This window comes from Mus caroli, unplaced genomic scaffold (assembly GCF_978045245.1).
Source record: "Mus caroli unplaced genomic scaffold, Mus_caroli_1 scaffold_18, whole genome shotgun sequence".
Taxonomy (NCBI): Eukaryota; Metazoa; Chordata; class Mammalia; order Rodentia; family Muridae; genus Mus; species Mus caroli.
The window spans coordinates 32,591,916-32,598,526 of NW_028227273.1; the positions used below are offsets into that span (position 1 = coordinate 32,591,916).

Below are 6,611 nucleotides of genomic sequence, written 5' to 3' on the forward strand. Positions count from 1 at the left end.
TGTACAAAAGCTGTTTATAAATTAACATATTTTGGGAAGAGGGTTATGCATCTGAATAGCAGAAGACATAGTTCTTTTCTGAACCTCTATAAAGTGACCTCCCAAGACATCAACTGTACAGACAAGAAGATCAGCATATTTATTTATCTTTGGTGGAATTTGGTGTCTGTTTCCTAAGTCATCTTCAGAGAAATTGACTGAATGAGAGGCTTTAAAACTTGTTTCTCCAGCAAAGAAATTGGATAGGGTTTGTGTTTTACTAGGTCCCAAACATCCACTTGTCTTAGGCTTAGGATAGAATATTGGGATTTTGTTAAATTCTAAGTCAGGAAGTGAATTTTCCGGCCTACATGGACAAAATGATTTCAAAAGAATCTGAGTATACATTTTAAAAGCAGAGTCTCTACCAAGAACATACACATTTCTTTAAACAAAAGAATCATATTGTGGTAAAGTATTCATGACAGAGTTTTACCATTTTAACCATTTTTAAGTAAACTTACTGTCCAGTGGCACTTAGAACGTTGACATGACCATGTAGCCTGCCTCAGATCTTCATATGGTCCAAAATAAAAACCATAGCTGTTAAACAGCCTGTCTTTTAACTCCCTTTCCCAGAGTGTGGCAGGCAGCATACTTCTTCCTATCTCTATGAGGCTAGTTTTTCTGTGGACCTTATGTAAATAGAATTTTAGAGAATTTGTTTATTGCTGCCCATCTTTTTTACACTTAGTAGAGAAGATGGCCTAGTTGGCCATCAGTGGAAAGAGAGGCCCATTGGTTGTGCAAACTTTATATGCCTCAGTACAGGGGAACGCCAGGGCCAAGAAGTGGGAATGGGTGGATAGGGGAGTGGGGGGAGAAGATGGGGGACTTTTGGGATAGCATTGGAAATGTAAATGAAGAAAATACCTAATTTTTTAAAAAGAGGGAAAAATAAATAAATAAAAAGATATAGAATAAAAAGAAATTCACAGCTGTTTTAAGGCTCAGTAATGGTATTCATATGTATGCATCCTATTTTGTTTATTCTTCAGCTGGTGTGTTAGGGTTTCAATTGCTGCGATTAAACACCATGAGCAAAAGCAAGTTGAGAAGGAAAGGGTTTACTGGGCTTACACTTCCACATCACAATCCATCTCTGAAAAAATGCAGGACAGGAACTCGAACAGAGCAGGGATATGGAAGAGCTGATGCAGAGGCCATGGAGTAAGGCTGCTTACTACCTTGCTCCTCAGGGCTTGCTCAGCTTGCTTTCTTATAGAACCCCAGACAACCAGTCTTGGTGTGGGGCCAACCACAATAGGCTGGGCTCTCCCCTATATATCACTAGTTAAGAAAATGCCTTACAGTTGGATTTATGGAGGTATTCTTCTCAAGTGAGGTTTTCTCCTTTCAGATAACTCAAGCTTGTGTCAAGTTGACACAAATCTTGCCAACATAGTTGTTCACTTTGCAGCATTGCTGTTGTGGACGTATTCAATGCAAAATGCCTGGCCCAGTATCTGCTTCCACTTCATCTGTGTATGTATCTTGAAGAAGGGTTGCTGGTAATTGTAATTCTATTGAGAAATTGCCATTCAATGAATGCACTATTTTACATCATCACCAGAGATACCCACAGGCTCAGTTTCTCCATTTGCTGCTAGATCTCTGTATACATTGTTTTCCTCCTTTTTTACCTTTTACAGATCACATGACATCTCACCATGATTTTGATATGTATGTTCCTCATTGGACCATACTGAGAATCTGAAAAGAAAAGAATTTTTTAAATGTTTGTTTTAGTTTCAAAGGACACTTGACCCCAAACTGAAAATTCTTTTTAAAGTTCTATAGGTAAGCCACTATTACTATTACAGTTATAAGGAATACTTAAGTCACTGCATATGAAGAAAGATGTCAACTCACTCTAGCTACTCTTTTAAATAAAACAATGAAAAAATTACTTTCTATTCTTTATGAATGGCTAGCTTCCTATCTAATTACAAAATCACGAGAGTAACAGATTCTGATAAAAAAGAAGTATGCAGAGCCGGGCGGTGGTGGCACACGCCTTTAATCCCAGCACTCGGGAGGCAGAGGCAGGCAGATTTCTGAGTTCGAGGCCAGCCTGGTCTACAAAGTGAGTTCCAGGACAGCCAGGGCTATACAGAGAAACCCTGTCTCGAAAAACCAAAAAAAAAAAAAAAAAAAAAAAGAAGTATGCAGAATTGTAAAGAACTTGTGAATATCAAAAGCAATCAAGTTATCAGATAAACACATTTTGGTATTAATTTGAGATCTAGAAATGCCAGAGAAAAGCAGTCTATGTTTTTAAGTGTAAATTATTTCTTTAAGAAAGAAGAGATAATGACAATTTAAAGAAGCCGTGGCATGAGCTCCTGTTCTCAATCCAGAGGTCTTTATTAATCTTGCAGATAAAAAAATGGGGTCACAGCTGGCGAGAACCAGAAGAACGATGTTTAAAGCAAGGAGTGTCTGTTTGGAAACAGATTGTCTGAGAAGGAGCGTGTGGAGAAATTTTGCTGGTTGGATGCAAGAGAGTTATTCTTTTTCTCTGACTCTTTCCATTTGATCAGAGAAAGCTTTGCGATGATATTCCCGGAACTCATGATCCTTACGCTGCCAGCAGAGGGGTTTCAACGCTTTTCTCTGAAAAGTTGTTTCATACTTCCTTTTCCAAGACAGTAAATTACCCAAACAAAAGTAACATGTGTAGTTTGCTGGAGGCCATATAAAGAAAGAGAGAAATGTGTTTGCGCAGCAACAAAAGACTGTGGCTTTATTGGCAACACCATCAAAGCTAATCCATTTGCTTGCCAAGCCAGTGTGAATCCATTGCAAGATGTGTCAAATCTGTTAGAGAAATGGTTTTTTTTCTGGAGCACCCAATTGCAGACTGTGGCTCTTTCTCCAAGCCTGGCGTTGAGAGGGAGGGCTTTTAAGACAGATCAGGACTGCTTCCTCTTCAAGGTTCCCCCTCTTTCAGAAGTCACATGTGTAACTAACAAGTTCCATTCTTCTGGTCAGTATTTTCTTTTCCTATCAAATTACTGAAAAAAAAAAAAAACCTTATTCTGGAAATCCTTATTAACAGCCACTCTGGGGCTTAATGAGATGATAAGTTAGGGGATGCTTCTCTGCTGTTCCCTTGGATCCTGTTAATCTATCTACTAGAAATGTGCAAAGGATGAAAAGGCATTTTGGAGAATTAATAAAATAGATTCCAAATTAGAGAAATCTGTCTTAGGATAACACGTGCTAAGTCTATGCCGGAGGAGGCACTACAAATCCACAACAATCTTGTTTAGCTTCCATTCAAAGAGTTTGCTGTATTTCTTAAATTCTCATTTAAAGACAACGAGGAGCTTAAGGAAAGCTCTTTTGCTTATGAAGATAAACTATTACATGGCAGAGCACCAAGCACCTTGTTATCTTTGGTTCCCTGGCAGCCAGCTGCTGTGGCATAAACCAGCAAGAGAAATAAGAGCATGAAGTCCTGAGAAGGTCTTGACCTCAAAGCCTAATCTAGAGGGCTGGATGTGTGGTAGTTTTTGGTGCTGCAGTTTGAATAGGACCATTTATGGTCTTCTACTACTATTTTGATCTAAAAGTCATGCATTTCCTCAAAATATATAGAAACGATCAGAGTTCCAGAGAATTCACAGGACTCTGTCACTTAGCTTGGAGGACTGACTGTAAGTTTCAAGTTATACAATGCACTTAAAATATTTTTACATGAATACTCTAAAGACTTAGTTTTGATATGCTTGTTTTTCTGTTAGGTGAAATAATACCACATTTTCCAATATATGACAGTTCTATATTCCATGTTACATTTGATTATAAAATCCAGGTAGAAGAAGCCATTTTTTCTTCTCACCATATCAGGTATCACTCTTACATTCCATTTATGAAGGATGATATCTAAGCAAAAAGGATAGCAAATGCTTACACAGGTGTTTTCTTCTTTGTGTAAGATTCCTGGCCTTCAAAGGTAGGAAGAAAACCAAGAAACTACTGAAGCATAGGGAAAATCTTAGGCATTAATTTTATTTTACCCATAAAAATTAAAACATGGAATTTTGTTATGCACTTAAAATATATACAATACAACATTACATTTACATCTCAAATGAATTATATATATATATATATATATATATATATATATATATATAATATAGAGAAGTTTGAAGAGTTTTTCCCTTAAGGAGTACTTAAATCTTGTCATTCTGGAGAAATACTTAGAAGAACATATAAAAAATTGTGTACCATAGTCTAAAAGTTATATTTCTGCCTATATGAAGTGGGCATTTAATAATAGCTGAATAGTTTTTCATGACAAATTTTTCTTCTAGATTATCTATTTTATAAATGAGTTGACTATAAATATTATCTTCATCTATAAATATTATCTTCATATTTTCAATTATTTGTCCTTAAAGATGTTCAATTTATGATCATGTGGACATAGTTATTTTGAAAAGAAGCTATTTAAAAAGAGAAAACATATGTATGAGCTTAGAAAAAAACATGCTTGCCACTTTAAAAATGTCCTATTCTGTGTGTATGTCTGTTACTTTAGTCACCCTAAGATTTTTACATTTACACATGCTGAAAGCAATGTCAGGAAACATTTTTTTAAAAAGCAGATAAACAATAACGAATACTGTGGCATTAAGGCAGACACAGGAACTGTCAGGAAAGGAGAAAAGAACAGGAAGGGTGGTACAAGTTGTTTGAGGGACAGGGAGGGAAGAGGATAAACAGGAGTATCCTGGCACAAAAGTGCAGTAGTGAAGCATTGCTTTGTATATTAACACTAATAACTACCGTGTGAATTTACAAATGCATCTATGATTCTTGACAATCCCATTTCATTTAACCTGAATGCCTTAATTAATTTCCTCCTGGTATTTGTCTTAAAAATAAGCACAATTAGAGTATCCGTATTAGAATCCAGCTCTATAGGTCAGTATTACTCTAGGTTCTCAGGCTCAGTTGTTCCCTTTGCTTTTCACACAGTCCATGAATCACCCCCACAGCTGGGCTGGTCCCTGACTCCACATGTTAGTTTTAGCTGCCATAGAAGATTAGGTAATGAATGCACGAGTCTAAACAATTACAGTAAAAGCAGTGGGAAGACGCTAATAACCCGAGTAGATATATTTATTCATCACCACATTTGAACATTAACTGAGTCCTATAGAATAAGTAATATTAAATTTAACTTGCTATACTAGAAAACGGATGTTTTTCAAGTCCTCACAGGTTGCACAGTGAAGTTCAGATTCAAGCACAACTCTGCATACATCGGAGTCAATCTGCACAGGTCCTTCCCCATGGAGATAGAGGACAACGAATTATCATAATAGGAGGAACACACCAGCTTCTGAATGATTCCTTGTATGTAATGGGTGTTCTGATTAAGAAATGATGACGAATTCTGGCGGAAGTGAGAGGGATAAGCAAGCAAATTTGACATTAAAGAATATAACCAAATGGAGGAGACAATGAAGCAAGATGTTGATTTCCACATTTCAGTGACTGAGTTCTAGTATTGTATGAAGGAATGATCACGCATACAGCTTGTGACTGCTTTAGTCACTGGGGAGGATGGGAGAATATAACTGCCCAAGTACACCTTACCCGTTACTTTTGGATATGACATAAAAGAGGCTTAATGTAAAAAGATTGAAAATGGCCTTTCATTTCCTGGCTTGGGCAACAGACTTGAGATTAGAACCAGAGCATCCTGAGTAAGCACTGATATCTAGAGATGCTGAGAACTTGATTTTTGAGAGGCCAGAGCGTAGAAAGATCAGATAACAGAATAGATCACACAAGATTCTGAAACATTGTTGGGTGGCAAGTTTACTATCATCTACTTCCCAAGGCAAAGAATTTATGAAGAGACATGAAATTTGAGGGGTTTAATCCCAGAATGTTGGTGAGTCAAGATATTGTGCCTGTTGTTCCCCTTCCTATATATATATAGTATAGAAGGCTTCACTTTCTGTTTTGGAGGAGGGAAGTTTAATGTGACTTAGAATAGTTAATAACCATGCCAAAGTCAAAATTACCTGGAAAAAAACTGCCAAGAGTCACAGAGTACAAAAATAAAGGGATGCTATGGGAAAAAGACTTGTTACTTAAAAACTTAACATGAATACTTACAGAAACATATGCACATCATGACAAAATATCTTTATGTATAAATGTCTTCACACTGCAGTTGATACGAGTTATTAAAGACAAAATGAAGCTGGTCTCTGTTCAAATATCAAGTTGTCACTCAAAACTATACAAGCATTTAAAGTACAAGGAAGAAATATGAAAAAAAATTCAGGCCATGTATTGAGAGGTCATGCAGTAGACCTATAGAATGTTAACATTAGAGGTATAATAGTATTGGAATGAAATCAATAGATGAGACAGACAACAGAAACAGGCGGCACAAAGCATTTCTTAAGACTCAAAGTAAAAGATTATTCATCAGAGGACTAGTTTGCTTTGAACAACATTGAAAAGGGGGTGTAGTACTAATATGACTTGCCCAAATACCCCTACAAAAGGGAAAAAGAATGTGTTAAGTATCCCGGGAG

General features: G+C 36.7%; 1 long non-coding RNA gene across 1 annotated transcript in view; it reads left to right on the forward strand.

Annotated features, from left to right (window-relative positions):
• LOC147000383 (uncharacterized) overlaps positions 1 to 5,296 on the forward strand; it is a 59,024-nt gene extending 53,728 nt beyond the window's left edge. Inside the window, exon 4 of the long non-coding RNA XR_015045812.1 lies at positions 5,269 to 5,296. This is a non-coding gene — a long non-coding RNA (uncharacterized LOC147000383). The remainder of the gene's footprint in view (positions 1 to 5,268) is intronic.
• The last annotated feature ends 1,315 nt before the right edge of the window (positions 5,297 to 6,611 follow it).